The sequence below is a fragment of the Podarcis vaucheri genome, assembly GCF_965113315.1.
Source record: "Podarcis vaucheri genome assembly, chromosome: 18".
NCBI classification, from domain to species: domain Eukaryota; kingdom Metazoa; phylum Chordata; class Lepidosauria; order Squamata; family Lacertidae; genus Podarcis; species Podarcis vaucheri.
Window position 1 is genome coordinate 716,029 of NC_138756.1, and position 16,807 is coordinate 732,835.

The 16,807-nt window shown below is 51.1% G+C and overlaps 1 protein-coding gene across 3 annotated transcripts in view; it reads left to right on the plus strand.

Annotated features, from left to right (window-relative positions):
* Positions 1-16,807, plus strand: part of LOC309523220 (guanine nucleotide-binding protein G(I)/G(S)/G(O) subunit gamma-7) — a 96,181-nt gene that overhangs the window by 45,788 nt on the left and 33,586 nt on the right. The gene's annotated exons all lie outside the window — the stretch shown is intronic.

Below are 16,807 nucleotides of genomic sequence, written 5' to 3' on the forward strand. Positions count from 1 at the left end.
CTGTACTGTAAATGTTGATAATAAACCAAATTTGCAATGGGGATTGAGTAATTTTGATGGTAACTGTGGAGCTAGTCTGGTCAGTGGTCTCTCTGAGCCTTGAGCTTGGACGCAGAGCACCTCTGCATGCACGGGGGTCCCTAGGTGGGGCCTGGGGGGACTCTCCGGAGAGCTCCTGCCAGCATCCTGCTCGATGCCACAAGGGACAGGGCAAAGCTTTGCTGCCACTTCCTCCCCTCCTCTTCGGTTGACATTTTCCACGTGCTTTGTTGGCAGAGCTGATTAAGGGCTTGATAAGAGGAAGGGACATTTGCTTCTCCCCAGCTGCCTCTGCTGCTCTGCAGACTTGGCTCTATCAGCTGCCATCTGTGACCCAGGAGGTCCCTGAGAGAAGGTGACAAGTGCCTTTCTGAGAAGGGGACTCTCCCTTCCCAGCTCTTCACATCTGCATCTGGGAGAGGAGGGGGAAACTGCATAGCACTTGCTCAGCATGCAGAAGACGGCAAGGTTGGGAGAGACCCCCAAGGAGTATTTCTCTCCGCCAGATATTTTGCAAGGCTCCCTTTTCCTGGCTGACTCTCAGGAGGCAGTTACAGATAGGTAGCCGTGTTGGTCTGCCATAGTCAAAATAAAAAAATTCCTTCTAGTAGCACCTTAAAGACCAACTAAGTTAGTTCTTGGTATGAGCTTTCATGTGCATGCACACTTCTTCAGATACACTGAAACAGAAGTTGCCAGATCCTTCTATATAGTGAGAAGGTGGGGAGGAGTATTACTCAGAAGGGTGGTGGGAATGGGAGATTGGCAGATAACTGAGATGAGCCTGTTGACGACTCTTAACGACTCAGGAGGCAAATAACCTTTTTTTTTTGCAATTTTCAAAGGAATGCTGGGTGCATGGAGGACAGGCTGGAACGGTTCTATTGGCGTCTGCCTCTTTCCAGGAGCTAGGCAGCATTGCGGATGGAACAGCCCTTTACAAGGCAGCTGCAATCCTCCGCTCTTGGCACTGGGCATGGCCTGGCAGAGTCCCTGAGAAGATATACCTGCCTGCCCAGGAATGCTGTCTCTGCCTGTGCAACATGCCTCCTGCTCTCTCGCTGCCTCTTCGCCTGGCCTGTGGCTGGGGCTGGCACCCCTCTCTGCTTTTTCCTTCAATGGCTCTTTTTTCAGTTTGCTTCTCGCTGCCTCCATTCTGCACTGCTCTCCCCTCCAAAGAAGCAAAATTAATATTTTTTTGGCGACGATGCTGCCTGTGGTTCTGGCCTCAGCACCAGGCTGATGCCTCAGGCTGTGCTCGGCAGACGGCTCTGTTTGCAGGCCCGGTGCCAGCTTCTCCTCCTCTCTCCTGGGTCCTCCTCTGCTCTGCTGCATGTTTGCAGGATGCGCCCTGCCTTGTCAGCACTGCAAGGCTGCTCTCCTTGTTTGTCCTTTGACCTGGGCACAATCAAAAGGAGTGTCCAGAGTTGCGTTTGGTCCCCTTTGCCTAGCAATTCTGATTGGGTAGCTACTGGCTGTGGACAAGGCAGAAGCTGCTTTGTGTCTCTGGTTTCAGACCTTCTTGCTCAGCTTTGTCTGCGCTGACTGCCAGCCACGGCTCTCTCCCTTTCAGATCCACGACAGCGGCAATCCTTTGGGGGATTGGCCATCACAATATTTATATTTTATTGAAAATGTTCAGTGGAGAAACGTGAAGGAGGTGGGAAACCCCCCAGAAAAAGTGCTTGAAACTGCAATACAATGCATGGGTATAGACAGAAGTAGTGCAATTATTCTGATGTGTATAAACTTATTAGCAAGTTTTTGTGCTTTTTATAAATGCTTTCCAAATATCATTGTATTTATTCATACACAATCTGTGCCTAAAAGCAAGACGTCTGTATGCTGCACGTCTCTGGTGTCAGACCTCCTTTCTCAGGTATGTGTGCACTGACCGGCAGCAATGGCTAGGTTCCAATTAACGCCTTGCTTTAAATAGGAACATATGCCGAGTAAGGCAGTGGGCCACCTAGCACTGTGCTGCCCCCCACCCTCAGTGTTTCTCAACCGTGGGTCCCCAGGTGTTGCTGGACTGCCATTCCCATCATCCCTAGCTAGCAGGGGTGTTGGGAATTGTAGTCGAGGTTGAGAAACACTGGTGGGTTTCCGGGCAGGGCAGTTTCCCAGCCTGTCCTGGAGATGCCTCTGGGGACTGAACTTGCAGGCAAAGCTCTTCCTTTGATTCCCCTAAAGAGAAAGCCTTCTTGGTTCAGCCAGGGGACGTTCCCAGGCCTAGCGGGAGACTCTGGCGGGAACTGAACCCAGGGTCTCTTCCATGCAAGCACCTGCCTTCGGGCTCATTCAGACTTTTGCCACTGAATCAGAGCAAACGGCAATCAGATTCAACACGGGCTGCTGTTTGCTCCAGTTCAGTGGCAAAATATGCATGTTCCCGTTAACGAAAAAACAAAAACAAAACCACCACTCAGACATGGCGATTGGCAGTGCGGACCTCTGCCTGCAAAAGGAGGTCTGGATGAGCCCTTAGACGTCGGATTGTGTTTGCCTCCGTCTCTCTCACCTTTCCTTTGTGAAAAGGTTGTTCCGCCCCACCTATATATAAGCCGAGACTCTAAATCCCAAGGCTGTGCTTTGAGCAAAAGATTTTTGCATCATGGGGTTGGACTAGATGGCCCTCATGGTCCCTTCCAACTCTACAATTCTAGGATTCTATTAGAATGGTGGCCCCAAACCCCTGCAGTGCAGGAGTCGCAACAGAAGACACCAAGAGTATTAAAAGAACTGGCAGATGTGATCTCAGAACCACTGGCAGTCATCTTTGAGAATTCCTGGAGAACAGGCGAAGTCCCGGCAGACTGGAAGAGGGCAAATGTTGTCCCTATTTTCAAAAAGGGGAAAAGAGAGGGCCCAAATAATTACCGCCCAGTCAGTCTGACATCAATACCAGGGAAGATTCTGGAGCAGATCATTAAGCAAACAGTCTGTGAGCACCTAGAAAGGAATGCTGTGATCACCAATAGTCAGCATGGATTTCTGAAAAATAAGTGTCAGGGTTACTTCCAGATCCTAGCTCACAGAGGATCACGCTAGCCAGCGGTTGTTGATTAAAAGTCTTTATTGAGTTACAGTCTCCATTCTTGAGCTGCTGCGTGCAACCCTACGCCTTATGCTTAGGTCGGCGAAGCTCCTTCTGAGTCTCCGCCCCTTGCGCACCAACTTAATATCCTAGCCCTGCTCCACCTTTTCCGCCTGACAGTTCTCCTCTGGGTCCCTCTGCCCCCCTGGGTCTCTCCCTTCCGGGATTCTTCTGACGCTGACCCCCCTGACTCCCCTGTCTCCTTGCGCCGGGCTTTAGGACCTGGCTCTCTTTCCGGGCTGCCTACTGCGCCACCTTCCTGTGCATTTGAACTTGGCGCGCGCGCCCAACCTTCCACTTTCCGTCTAACCGTCACTTCGCTCCCCGATGAAGGTGTGGCCACTCCTGACTCGTGCCCTCCCTCCTGTTGTGAGCTGCCAGCGCTAGTTCCCAGGCGCTCTTCCTCTTCCCTACTCTCTGGCGGTGACGTAGGTCCCGATCTCCAACTGCTCCCCTCTGAGTCCCCTCTGGCTCTTTCTTCCTGGGGTGTCCCCCTAGTCTCCCCCCTTGCCCTTGCCACTGGTGCTCCTCTTTGTGAATCTTCTGATTCACTGGACAGACTCGGAGATCTCGGGTCGTCGTCGTCACTCATCCTTTCTTCTGCCTCCTCCCCCTCGCTCTCTGTTTCCTCCCTTGCCCTTGCCTCTGCTCCTGAACCCCTGACATCCATCCCCCCCTCAAAGCCCCCCCTTCCCCCCTCCCCTCCCTCCGGTGCGGGAACTGGGTGCTGCAGTGTCAAAGGGACGAATGTCGGGTACAGTTCGCTTCCCGTGGCCGGCCTCCATCCGCAGACTCCCGGTTCTTCCTCCCTGCTCTCGTCAACGACGGTCACCTCTGCTTCCATCTCCGTGCCGCCGTGCTCGAGACCCTGGTTGTCCCCGAAAAAGTCCATGTCGGTCTCTCCCTCGCTTCCTTCTGTAGGCGTAGCTCGTCCTGGACCCTCCAGCCACTTCCTGCGCCACTGCTCCTCTGGTCGATCATCCCACCAATACGAGGGTTCTGAGGCAGATCCCGAGGGTGACCCCTCCGGGGAACGGGCGTCTCGTGTCGGTTCCTCATCCGAGTCGAACCCCCGGAACGTGCTGGCTGAAAGCGTGGGCGTGAAAAGCCAGTCGTCGAAAAAGTCCGCCGGCATTGGCCTATGGGGAAAGAGGGCATGAAACTCTTCCTTGAGCAGAGGTTCATCTAGAGCGTAGCCCGGCACCCAGCTGTTGGCATTGGCCGGGGTGCCCTCCTTAGCGAGAAGGTATTCTACCCCCTCTTCCCCCCATCTGGAGTCCAAAATCTCCGTGACTTCGTTGAGGCGCACCTCCTGTGCCACTCCCCGTTGCCTGGTTCCCTCTCGGAGCGGACTCGGCGCCGTGCCGGGTTCCTGAAACCTGTGCGGTGCCTTGTAGGGAGTGAGCACCGATCTGTGGAACACCGGATGCATTCTGGAACCCTCCGGAAGCGCCAGCCTGAAAGCCACCGGGTTGACCTGCTCTTCGACTTGGTAGGGCCCCAGTTGCTTATGCCCTAGTTTCTTCTTGGCCAACGACCTGGCCGGCACTGCGTGGGCTGCTAACCAGACCCAGTCTCCCACCTGGATCTCTTCGCCAACCCTTCTGTGTTTGTCTGCCTGCACCTTGTATGCGTGTTTGGCCAGCTCCAGGTGCCGCCGCAGCTGATCGTGAACCTCTTGCAACTCCGACGCGAACGCATCTGCTGTCTGCGGCTCCCCCTCCACCAGTCTTTCCAGTCCCGGGAAGGTTCTGGGGTGCCTCCCGTTGTTGGCGAAGAACGGCGTGACCCCCGTGGACACGTGCTTCGTGTTGTTGTAGGCGAACTCGGCGAGCGGCAGGTAATCCACCCACGTCGCAGGCTGTTGATTCGCATAGCATCTCAGGTACTGCTGCATGATGGCATTGACCCGCTCCGCTTGCCCGTTGGTCTGCGGGTGTCTCGCCGACGCCAGGTTGATCTTGACGTTTAGGAAGCCCATCAGCTTCTGCCAGAAGTTCGAGATGAACTGCCGCCCGCGGTCGGACAGAATAGACCGTGGCAGACCGTGAACCTTGAACACGTGGTCTATGAACAGTTTGGCGGTTTGTTCCGCCGTGGCCACCTTCGCACACGGGATGAAATGCGCCATCTTGGAGAACAAGTCCACCACCACCAGCACGGCCGTCTTGCCCCTCGAGCTGGGCAGATCCGTGACGAAGTCCAGGGCGACTCTCTCCCATGGCTCGACCGGAGTTTGCAGCGGTTCCAACAGTCCGGCCGGCGGTCTGTGCACTGGTTTGGCCCTCTGGCAGGTGTCGCACCTCGCCACGTAGTCCGCGACCTCCCCTCTCATTCCGGGCCACCAGAAATCCCTGGCGACTAATTCCACCGTCTTCTCCTTGCCAAAGTGCCCGGCAGTGGGCGCGTCGTGCAGCTGATGCAGTACCTTGGCGCGAAGTTCGTCTCCCGGCACGTAGATGGCCCCTTTGCGGATGAGCAATCCATCTCTCAGCTGGAACCCGTTGGTCGCTGCCGTGCCCCTTCGCATCTCAGCCATCTTTGCTTGCGCGAAAGAGTCATTCTGCAACGCTTGTCGCACCGCCTCCAGGTCCACTGTCGCCGCAGCGCACGCCCACACTGTTGGCGCGAAGATGTGCATGGCGGCCGCTGGCGTGGCGTCCTCCAGATACTGTGGCTTACGGGATAGCGCGTCCGCCATGATGTTGGTGTCCCCCGGGACATACTCTATTCGGAAGTCGAAATTCGCAAAGAACTCAGCCCAACGTATCTGCCTCTGGTTCAGGAACTGTGCCGTGCGCCAGTGCTCCAGATTCTTGTGGTCCGTGCAGACCTGCACCGTGTGCTTGGCTCCAATCAGGAAGTGCCTCCATGCTTTGAACGCTGCATGAATAGCCAGCAACTCCCTGTCCCAGATGGTGTAATTCTGTTCGGACTTGCTGAGCTTCCTGGAGTAAAACGCTCCGGGCCTACAAACCCCCTGCGGGTCCTTCTGCAGCAGGACTGCTCCGACGGCCCTGTCCGAGGCGTCTGTTTCAACTCTCATCGGCCTGCTAGGATCGACATGAAGCAGCTGTTCCTCCGAGGCGAAAAGACGCTTGAGTGCCTGAAAGGACTGCTCCGCCTGCGCTGTCCAGATGAACTTCTTTTTCTTGGAACTGAGCGTGTCTGTAATGGCTGCAGTCTGCATAGCGAAGCCTTTGATGAACTTGCGATAGAAGTTCGCGAAGCCGACAAATCGTTGGACCTCCTTCCGGTTGCGTGGGCTTTTCCAATCCAACACCGCTCGAACCTTGGCGCTGTCCATGGCGAGCCCCTTGTCAGACAACCTGTATCCCAGGAAATCCACCTCCGTCACGTCGAATTGGCACTTCTCCAGCTTGGCGTAAAGCCTATGTTGCTGGAGCCTGCTCAGCACTTCCCTGACGTGTCTGTCATGCTCCTGCTGCGATTCCGAAAAGATCAGGATGTCATCCAAGAAACAGACGCACGTCTTGTAGAGGAGCCCCGCCAACACGTGATGCATGAAAGCTTGAAAAACGTGGGAGCCATTTTGCAATCCAAAAGGCATAACTCTATATTCGTAGGTGCCCAGGGGTGTGAACATGGCTGTCTTCCACTCATCTCCTTCCCGCATGCGAATCAGGTTGTACGCCCCTCGCAGGTCCAACTTGGTGAACACGCTGCCCTTGCGTACTTTCGCGAGGAGGTCGTCGATTCGGGGCATGGGGAAGTCCGACGGCTTGGTGACACTGTTCAAAATGCGGTAGTCCACCACGAGCCTTTTCTGGGGCGTGTCTCGCTTCTTCACAAAGAATACAGGACTGCCCCCCGCTGCCTGGGACTCTCGGATGAAACCGCGTTTCAAATTATGATCAATGAACTCCTTGAGTTCCTGCAGTTCGTCTTCAGACATGGAATACAGCTTCCCTTTGGGCAGCGCCGCCCCCGGCAGCAGGTCAATCTTGCAGTCATATGGTCTGTGGGGGGGTAGCTTGTCTGCCTCCTTCTCGCAGAAAACCTCCAAAAATTCTGCGTACTTGTGGGGAATCGCTTGCAGCGTGCCGAGCAGCAGCTGTGACTCCTCTTGCTCCCCTTCTTGCTGGGGCATGATGCAGTGTTCAGCACAAAAGGAAGAACCGAAGGTCAGCTGCCTCTGGTACCAAGCCAGCGTCGGGCTGTGCCTGTCCAGCCAACTCATGCCCAATACGATAGGCGTGTCTGAGAGTTGAGTGACGTTGAAGCTGATAATCTCCTTGTGATTTCCAAGCCGCAGCACCATAGGTGGCGTCTGCTTCACCACTTGCCCCCCTAACAGCTCCCTGCCATCCACCGTGACAACCTGCAGTGGCAGCGCGGCAGGCAGCAACTGTATAGCGTGCCGGTCGACAAAGTCCTGCCCTATGAAGTCTGCATTGCTTCCCGAGTCGACGGTGATTGGCACGTCCATGGTGATTCCATTGGGTAGCTGGAGCGATGCGGTGAGCCTCACTACTGGCTTGGGCGGGAGGGGGTCCATGGGCAGTAAAATCTCTGGGGACTGCTTCACTGACACGTCTGGCTGGGCCCCAGTGCCTCCTCTTCCAGCCAGACATCGTCGTTTCCCTGCTGTGGTTCTCCTTGCTGCGTTGCTGCAGTCACCATTGCTGAGGCTGCAGTGTGCTTGTGGAGCCTCCGGGGACACTCTTTCGCCAAATGGCCTGGATCCTCGCAGATGTAACACTTCCTGTTCCCTCTAGGAGGCTTCGCTTTCACTGCTGCCGGTGCTAGGGCTCTGGCTGCTGACTGAGCCCTTGCACTCCCAACCTCCATCGGTTCCACCCCTCCCCCTGTTGGGGGCGTGGATTGCGCACGCGCTGCTTCTCTGGGAAGGAAGGAGGAGCCCCTGGCTGGTTCGCGCCCGCTGTGCCCTTAGTCCCTGCTCCACGGACGTTCTTCCAGCCGCACTCCCACCGCCAGCGCCCTCTGAACGATCTCCTGTGTGGTCCGGGGTCTCTCCCCCCTCGCAATCTCATCTTTCACCGAGCTGTTCAAGCCCTCCCAAAAAAGGTCTCTGACGGGAGCCGAATCTCTGTCCCATTCCAGGGCACTGACCAAAGCGAAAAAGCGGGCATGATATTGCCGTACGCTGGCCCTCCCTTGTCTTAGTCCGTGCACCTCCCTTCGGGCAAGATCCACGTCAATGCTTGATAAAAAACAGCCATCCATCGCTTTAATAAAGGCGTCCGCATTTTGGAGCGCAGGATCCTTATCCCTCCACAAATTGCGCAGCCATGCTTTAGCGTCTCCATGCAAATGGGACATGATGAACCCCACTTTCTCTTGTTCAACTCTAAAGCCTTTGTGCAGTAGTTGTAGTGCACACATTACGTCTGCTCTAAAATTGGGGTACTGTTGCAAATTCCCATCGAAGTGCGAGACCAGACTGCCTGTGCGTCTCCCCAACCCAATCCCCTCTGATTTGGGTGTCTGTTGCCCCTGCTTCGTAAGCACGTCCAACCTGACCTGGAGATCCCTGTAGGCGGCCGCTGCGTCCTCCTCTCTCTTCCTGGACGCCACCGCCTCGGCAGTCAGTCGTGAAACCGCGTCTCTGAGTTCCGTTATTTGCTGTTCGGCCGTCATATTGTCTACCGTTCGTGAGCTTTCTTGTAGGCACCCGCTTTCCCTCCTCTCCGCGAGGTCGTGGATGTCCACAATTTGAAGAGAAGGAGCTTACTGTCAGGGTTACTTCCAGATCCTAGCTCACAGAGGATCACGCTAGCCAGCGGTTGTTGATTAAAAGTCTTTATTGAGTTACAGTCTCCATTCTTGAGCTGCTGCGTGCAACCCTACGCCTTATGCTTAGGTCGGCGAAGCTCCTTCTGAGTCTCCGCCCCTTGCGCACCAACTTAATATCCTAGCCCTGCTCCACCTTTTCCGCCTGACAGTTCTCCTCTGGGTCCCTCTGCCCCCCTGGGTCTCTCCCTTCCGGGATTCTTCTGACGCTGACCCCCCTGACTCCCCTGTCTCCTTGCGCCGGGCTTTAGGACCTGGCTCTCTTTCCGGGCTGCCTACTGCGCCACCTTCCTGTGCATTTGAACTTGGCGCGCGCGCCCAACCTTCCACTTTCCGTCTAACCGTCACTTCGCTCCCCGATGAAGGTGTGGCCACTCCTGACTCGTGCCCTCCCTCCTGTTGTGAGCTGCCAGCGCTAGTTCCCAGGCGCTCTTCCTCTTCCCTACTCTCTGGCGGTGACGTAGGTCCCGATCTCCAACTGCTCCCCTCTGAGTCCCCTCTGGCTCTTTCTTCCTGGGGTGTCCCCCTAGTCTCCCCCCTTGCCCTTGCCACTGGTGCTCCTCTTTGTGAATCTTCTGATTCACTGGACAGACTCGGAGATCTCGGGTCGTCGTCGTCACTCATCCTTTCTTCTGCCTCCTCCCCCTCGCTCTCTGTTTCCTCCCTTGCCCTCGCCTCTGCTCCTGAACCCCTGACAATAAGTCATGTCAGACTAACCTGATCTCGTTTTTTGACAGAATTACAAGCCTGGTAGATGAGGGGAACGCAGTGGATGTAGCCTACCTTGATTTCAGCAAGGCATTTGACAAGGTGCCCCATGATATTCTTGGAAAGAAGCTGGTAAAATGCGGTCTTGACTATACTACCACTCAGTGGATTTGTAACTGGCTGACTGACCGAACCCAAAGGGTGCTCATCAATGGTTCCTCTTCATCCTGGAGAAGAGTGACTAGTGGGGTGCCACAGGGTTCTGTCTTGGGCCCGGTCTTATTCAACATCTTTATCAACGACTTGGATGATGGACTCAAGGGCATCCTGATCAAATTTGCAGATGACACCAAACTGGGAGGGGTGGCTAACACCCCAGAGGACAGGATCACACTTCAAAACAACCTTGACAGATTAGAGAACTGGGCAAAAACAAACAAGATGAATTTTAAGAGGGAGAAATGTAAAGTATTGCACTTGGGCAAAAAAAATGAGAGGCACAAATACAAGATGGGGGGACACCTGGCTTGAGAGCAGTACATGTGAAAAGGATCTAGGAGTCTTGGTTGACCACAAACTTGACATGAGCCAACAGTGTGACGCAGCAGCTTAAAAAGCCAATGCAATTCTGGGCTGCATCAATAGGAGTATAGCATCTAGATCAAGGGAAGTAATAGTGCCACTGTATTCTGCTCTGGTCAGACCTCACCTGGAGTACTGTGTCCAGTTCTGGGCACCACAATTCAAGAAGGACACTGAGAAACTGGAACGTGTCCAGAGGAGGGCAACCAAAATGGTCAAAGGCCTGGAAACGATGCCTTATGAGGAACGGCTAAGGGAGCTGGGCATGTTTAGCCTGGAGAAGAGGAGGTTAAGGGGTGATATGATAGCCATGTTCAAATATATAAAAGGATGTCACATAGAGGAGGGAGAAAGGTTGTTTTCTGCTGCTCCAGAGAAGCGGACACGGAGCAATGGATCCAAACTACAAGAAAGAAGATTCCACCTAAACATTAGGAAGAACTTCCTGACAGTAAGAGCTGTTTGACAGTGGAATTTGCTGCCAAGGAGTGTGGTGGAGTCTCCTACTTTGGAGGTCTTTAAGCAGAGGCTTGACAACCATATGTCAGGAGTGCTCTGATGGTGTTTCCTGCTTGGCAGGGGGTTGGACTCGATGGCCCTTGTGGTCTCTTCCAACTCTAGGATTCTATGATTCTATGACTCCTTGGCATGTGGCTTAAAAACCTCCAGTGAAGGAGATGCATGACCTTTTGCAGGTGAGCGGGAGTCTCTGTCTCTGCGTGTCCTCCCTGTTGGGTTGCATTTAAAGGCAGGAGGCCCCCTCCTCACTGCCAACCAGGCAAAGGCCAGCATGTCCCTAAGCAACTAGCCAGGTGAGTAGGGCCCTTGCGCACAAACCCTCTTCCACTTGCTGCCTGCTTGGGCAGCAGGGAGCCTCCCTCTGGCCAGATCCTTCCTTTGCAATCTCCCTCATGTCTCTCTGCAGGGGCTTACTTTGCCATGCGCGGAGGTGGGGGTGCGGGGTGGAGCTGTGCCTGCCATGTGCCATCCATATATGTTTGCGTCTGCTTTGTCTCCTGAGTGACTCAGCCTTTCCTCTGCTCTCCTGGCTAGTTGTGCCAAGCGTCGGAAGGGATTCCTTTTTGGGTTAGGGTCTGTTTCTTGCTCTCCTGCTTTGCCAAACCAGGAGGCACTCTTTCCCCACAAATAAGATATTTTAATTGAGATTTCCCCATGAGACAATAACATTTCAGCTACCAAAGATGCAAAACAAAGAAAAGAAACAGAGGGAAAGAACAAGGAGCAATTCATGTGAGGAGAGAAAAGAGAGAGAAAAGCAAACTGTTAGTGAGAATTACAGAAGACAAACTTCCAATTTCCCATCTGCCAGTTACATAAAATGAAATAATGTGATTAATTTAAAACATCAGTCAGTGCGGAAATCTATCTGCTCTGCTTTCTGTTAAGGTTAAGGTGCTTCAGAATCATTCGATCCACCGTCCTGTGATATCATATATGAGTTTGTACTACTGAGGAAAGGATTCTGTGGAACTGTAACAACCTCTCATGTGGATTGTTGGACTCTATGAACAGACAGGTGGAATAGACACTTTCACATATATGGACCTCATGCATAAACAGATTAGAGAATGAACTGATCCACTGGTTCTTCTACTTTTTTCGTTGAACTTTATGAGCTACTTCTGTTGAAATCTACAATTCAATAACATGAATGGTATATCTTATTTTTTCAAACGTCTTGTGTGTTTATTGAATATCCAGAAAGGAGGGCTGCATTCTTTTCCAGTTGCTCCAGGATGGAGTTTCTCTTTCTTTCTCTCTTGGTCACAATTAGTTCTCAACGTGGCAGTTCAGTTGAATCATTAGTGAACTTTCCTGTAAAGGTGAGTTTCACTTTTCCTGAACAGGGAAGGCGTGTCTGTCTCGCTCTGTCTGTCTGTCTGTCTCTCTCTTGCAGCACTCTCTTGCATTCCTGGCATACCAATACATAGAATCACAGAGTTGGAAGGGACCCCGAGGGTCATCTAGTCCAACCCCCTGCAATGCAGGAATCTCAGCTAAAGCATCCCTGCCAGGTGGCCACCCAACTTCTGCTTAAAAACCTCCAAGGAAGGAGAGCCCTCAACCTCCTAAGGGAGGGGGGACGAACAAGAAGGTTTCCAACTGATTGACACAAGCTTACTCCAAAGTTAATTGGCTGCATTTGCATAAATTTGCATATGACGAGCAAAGTGCAGCCCTGTGCCTTCCTCCCATCCTTTTGGAGGTGCCCTGGTGTGTCACCACGGATGGAGGCTCCTCCTAAGTGCCACGTGGGAGTCATAGAATCCTAGAGTTGGAAGAGACCACCAGGGCCATCGAGTCCAACCCCCTGCTAAGCAGGAAACACCATCAGAGCACTTCTGACATATGGTTGTCAAGCCTCTGCTTAAAGACCTCCAAAGAATTCGCCTGTTCTCCAGGAATTCTCAAAGATGACTGCCAGTGGTTCTGAGATCACATCTGCCAGTTCTTTTAATACTCTTGGATGCAGTTCATCTGGCCCTGGAGACTTGAATACATCAAAACTAGCCAAGTATTCTTGTACTATCTCCTTAGTTATTCTGGGCTGTGTTTCCTTTGCTGAATCATTTGCTCCAAATTCTTCAGGTCGGGCATTGTTTTCTTTATCGGAGAAGACTGAGGCAAAGAAGGCATTGAGGAGTTCAGCCCTTTCTGTGTCCCCTGTTTGCATTTCACCATCTTCTCCTCTGAGTGACCCCACTGTTTCTTTGTTCTTCCTTTTGCTACGAACATACCCACAAAAGCCTTTTTTGTTGCTTTTAACCTCTCTAGCAAGCCTGAGTTCATTCTGTGCTTTAGCTTTTCTGACTTTGTGTCTACATGTGCTGGCTATTTGTTTGAACTCCCTTTCCTTTTAGTATTACTGTCCATGGGACCTCACCCACCACTTCCCTAAGTTTTATGAAGTCGGCTTTCTTAAAGTCAAGAAATTGAGTCCTGGTATGCTTGGCTGCTCCTTTCCGCTGTATAGTAAACTTCAGAAGAGCATGATCACTCGCAACCTAATGATCCTTCCACTTCTACCCCACTAACCAGGTCATCAACATTGGTTAGGACCAGATCTAAAATGGCTGTTCCTCTTGTTGCTTCTCCCACTTTCTGGACAATGAAGTTGTCTGCAAGGCCAGTGAGGAATCTGTTTGACCTTATGCTCTTGGCTGAGTTTGACATCCAACAAATATCCGGGTAATTGAAGTCCCCCATTACTACTATCTCCCTTCCTTTTGCATGCTTGGCCATCTGTTCCAGGAAGGCATCGTCTATGTCCTCCGTTTGGCTTGGGGATCTATAGTAAACTCCCACAATGAGGTCTCTGTTATTCTTCTCTCCCTTAATTTTGACCCAAATGCTCTCACTTTGGCTTTGAGGTTCTAAATCTTGGATCTCTTCACAGGTATACACATCCCTGACATATAATGCCACTCCTCCTCCTTTATTGTCTGGTCTGTTTCTCTGAAATAGATTGTATCCCTCCATTATTACATTCCAATCGTGGGACTTATCCCATCAGGTTTCAGTGATGCCTATTATGTCATATTTAGTTTGCTGTACCAAGAGCTCAAGCTCATTGGACTTCCGGGTTAGCGCAATCAGCAAATGGCGGATTCCCTCCGAGCTCCGGAGGGAATTGGCTTCGTGGAAGACGGGTCCTGCCGCGGCGGCAACGCGGGGACCCTCAGAAACCACAGGCGCGGAAGCCTGTGGACCTGGTAACTCGGTGGGCACCATTTGCGCCCTCCCCGACCAGCGAAGAAGCCTTTTTAAAGGCTTCAGAGCGGGTGACGGAGAGTGGCGTGGTGCTGTGAGTGGATCGTTTCTTCTACGGAGTGAAGCTGCGAGCCATGGCCGGAGAGTGCTGACTTCTTCCTTGAACATTTGGGCTGTAAAAGTAACAACCCGTGAGTAATACGGAAATTGGACTTAATTTTTTTCTCTTAAATTTGGCACGACCGGGGGATACGTTAAAAGGAAGTCCGCCCCCCATTTTGTAGACAATTTAAAGCAAGAATTGCATAACTAAGGTCGAGAGACCATTTCTCTCTTTGTGAGATAAAAGTTATTAATTCCACAATTTGGCACTATAAGTATTTTGCTGGAGGATAAGAACTGATTTTAAGGAGCTGAGGCGCAACCCCCCGGGATCCGAGAGTGATCCGCGAAAGAGCCTCCTGAGGAGGTATAAAGAGTTTGACAGCTGTCAAACGAGCTGTCAAAGTTGCAAGAATTTGCCTTCTGTTATTTCTGCTGGTTATTTTTGATACATTTAACTTGAAACTGTTGAAAATAAAGAAAAAATAGGAACAAAGTAATCAGACTGTTGGAGAAAGAATATTAAGTAACCAGAACCCCTCTAGAGGGGGTTCTGAGACATTACAATGGCTGCAGATGGAAAATTACAGGCTGAGCTGGAAAGAATGTTCTTTCTCGTGGGAAAATTACAAGACCAGAGTGCAGCTATGGCTACAGATGTTTTGACTTTGAAATTGAAAGTAAATAATCTTGTTGATGGTCCCAAGGACTTGACTCAAGAAAATTCTGCAGTCGAACAAAAAGAGATATGTGCAGACTCAGAGGAGTGGGAAGGAGGAGCTGAAATGTTGCAGGTGAAAAGGGACAACCAGTGGCCTGTAAAAATGGATTACAAAGAAAACAAGATCTGGATGACGAAAATTTGGTTTGAACTTGAGAATGAAGATTGGAGGAATCTCCCCACGGGGAGATCGGAAGACCTATGGATTATAAATTTGATTAAGGCGAAAATTGGAGCCTTTGGGACATTTGGGACATTTGGATTTAAAAGGAACAAGAAACATGATTTGGGCTCCACTTTTGAATACGGAGGTCTGGTTGGAAGAAATATAGATCCCATTGGGACAGAGCTTCTCCGAGATTCGATGTCTACTATAAAAGACTATCAACAAAACCGGCAGAGAGGGACTGAAAGAGACTTAAGGGCCTCGGACGTGATGGATCCGGGCTGAGAGTTGACAGATTGATGGATACTTGTTGAGGATCAAGACTGGGAAAGGGGGGGCGAGAGTTTGGGAATCCAAAGGGTGTATAATTATTTGCTGTTTTCTGTTACTTTGTTTTGTAAATAATACAAAAATTGGGAAATCTGTGGAAGGGAAATGGGGTCGTCCTTAGAAAAGTATGTAAAGGATGGGTATTTTGGTTTAAACTGAGGTTTATAAGTTAAATTTGGTTAACTAAGAAGAATTAAGTAAAATATTAATAAGGTAAAGGAGGGAGATAAGAACTTGCTGAGTAAACTATTGAAGTTGGAATGCAGGAGGGGGAGGTGTGGGGAAGTCCAGGAAAGTGGTTAAGAAATTGGGGATTTGAAATTATATGTGTTTGTATTTGTGTTTGTATGTTTGTGTTGTGTATTGTTTGTGTGTGTGTAAATCTTGAAAATTCAATAAAAAATTTATTTTAAAAAAAGAGCTCAAGCTCTTGAAGTTGGAATGCAGGAGGGGGAGGTGTGGGGAAGTCCAGGAAAGTGGTTAAGAAATTGGGGATTTGAAATTATATGTGTTTGTATTTGTGTTTGTATGTTTGTGTTGTGTATTGTTTGTGTGTGTGTAAATCTTGAAAATTCAATAAAAAATTTATTTTAAAAAAGAGCTCAAGCTCATCTTGTTTATTTCCCATGCTTTGCGCATTAATGTACAGACATTGAAGTCCATTAATCATTCCCCCGTGTCTCTTATTTAAGGATTTTTTCCTCCCACCACTAGGTCTGCATGCTGTTTGCTCCATTTGGTCTATGACATTTGGATGATCATCTTCATGAATTGATAGACTCCTAACTTCAGGAGCACTGTCTCCCTCCCCCACATTAGTCAGTTTAAAGCCCTCCTGATGAGGTTTCTGAGATTTTTGGCAAAAACATTTCTCCCAACCATTGTGAGGTGCAGCTCATCGCTTGCCAGAAGTCCATCTTCAAGAAACTGCAGTCCGTGATCTAAGAATCCAAACCGTTCCTGTTTACACCATTTGCGAAGCCAGCTGTTCACTTCCACTATTTTTCCCTCTCTCCCTGGGCCACGTCGTTCAACTGGGAGGACAGATGAGATGACAATTTGTGCATTTAGTTGCTTCAATTTCCTGCCGAGAGCCTCGTAGTCTATTTTGATCTTCTGGAGGCTATTGCTTGCAGTGTCATTGGTTCCCACATGAACCAAGAGGAAGGGGTATTTGCCAGTGGGTTTTATGATTCCTTGCAGTCGTTCAGTTACATCTTGGATCTTAGCCCCGGGGAGACAGCACACTTCCCGAGACATCTTGTCAGGCCCACAGATCACTGCTTCTGTTCCCCTCAGTAGGGAATCCCCTATCACCACTACACGCCTCCTCTTGGGTTTGGTCGGGGTTTTTCCGTGAGCTGTCCGTTCCAAGGTTGCCTGCACATTCCCTGAGGACTGACTTTGCTGCTCGTCTTCATATACCTGATCGACTGTAATGATGGAGAGATCCTCAAATGGAGTCTGCTCTTCGTCTTCCATGCTAGGGGAGAGGACCTCAAAGCGATTGTGTATTTCTAAACAATCAGAGCGAACCCTGGGCCTCCTACTTCTT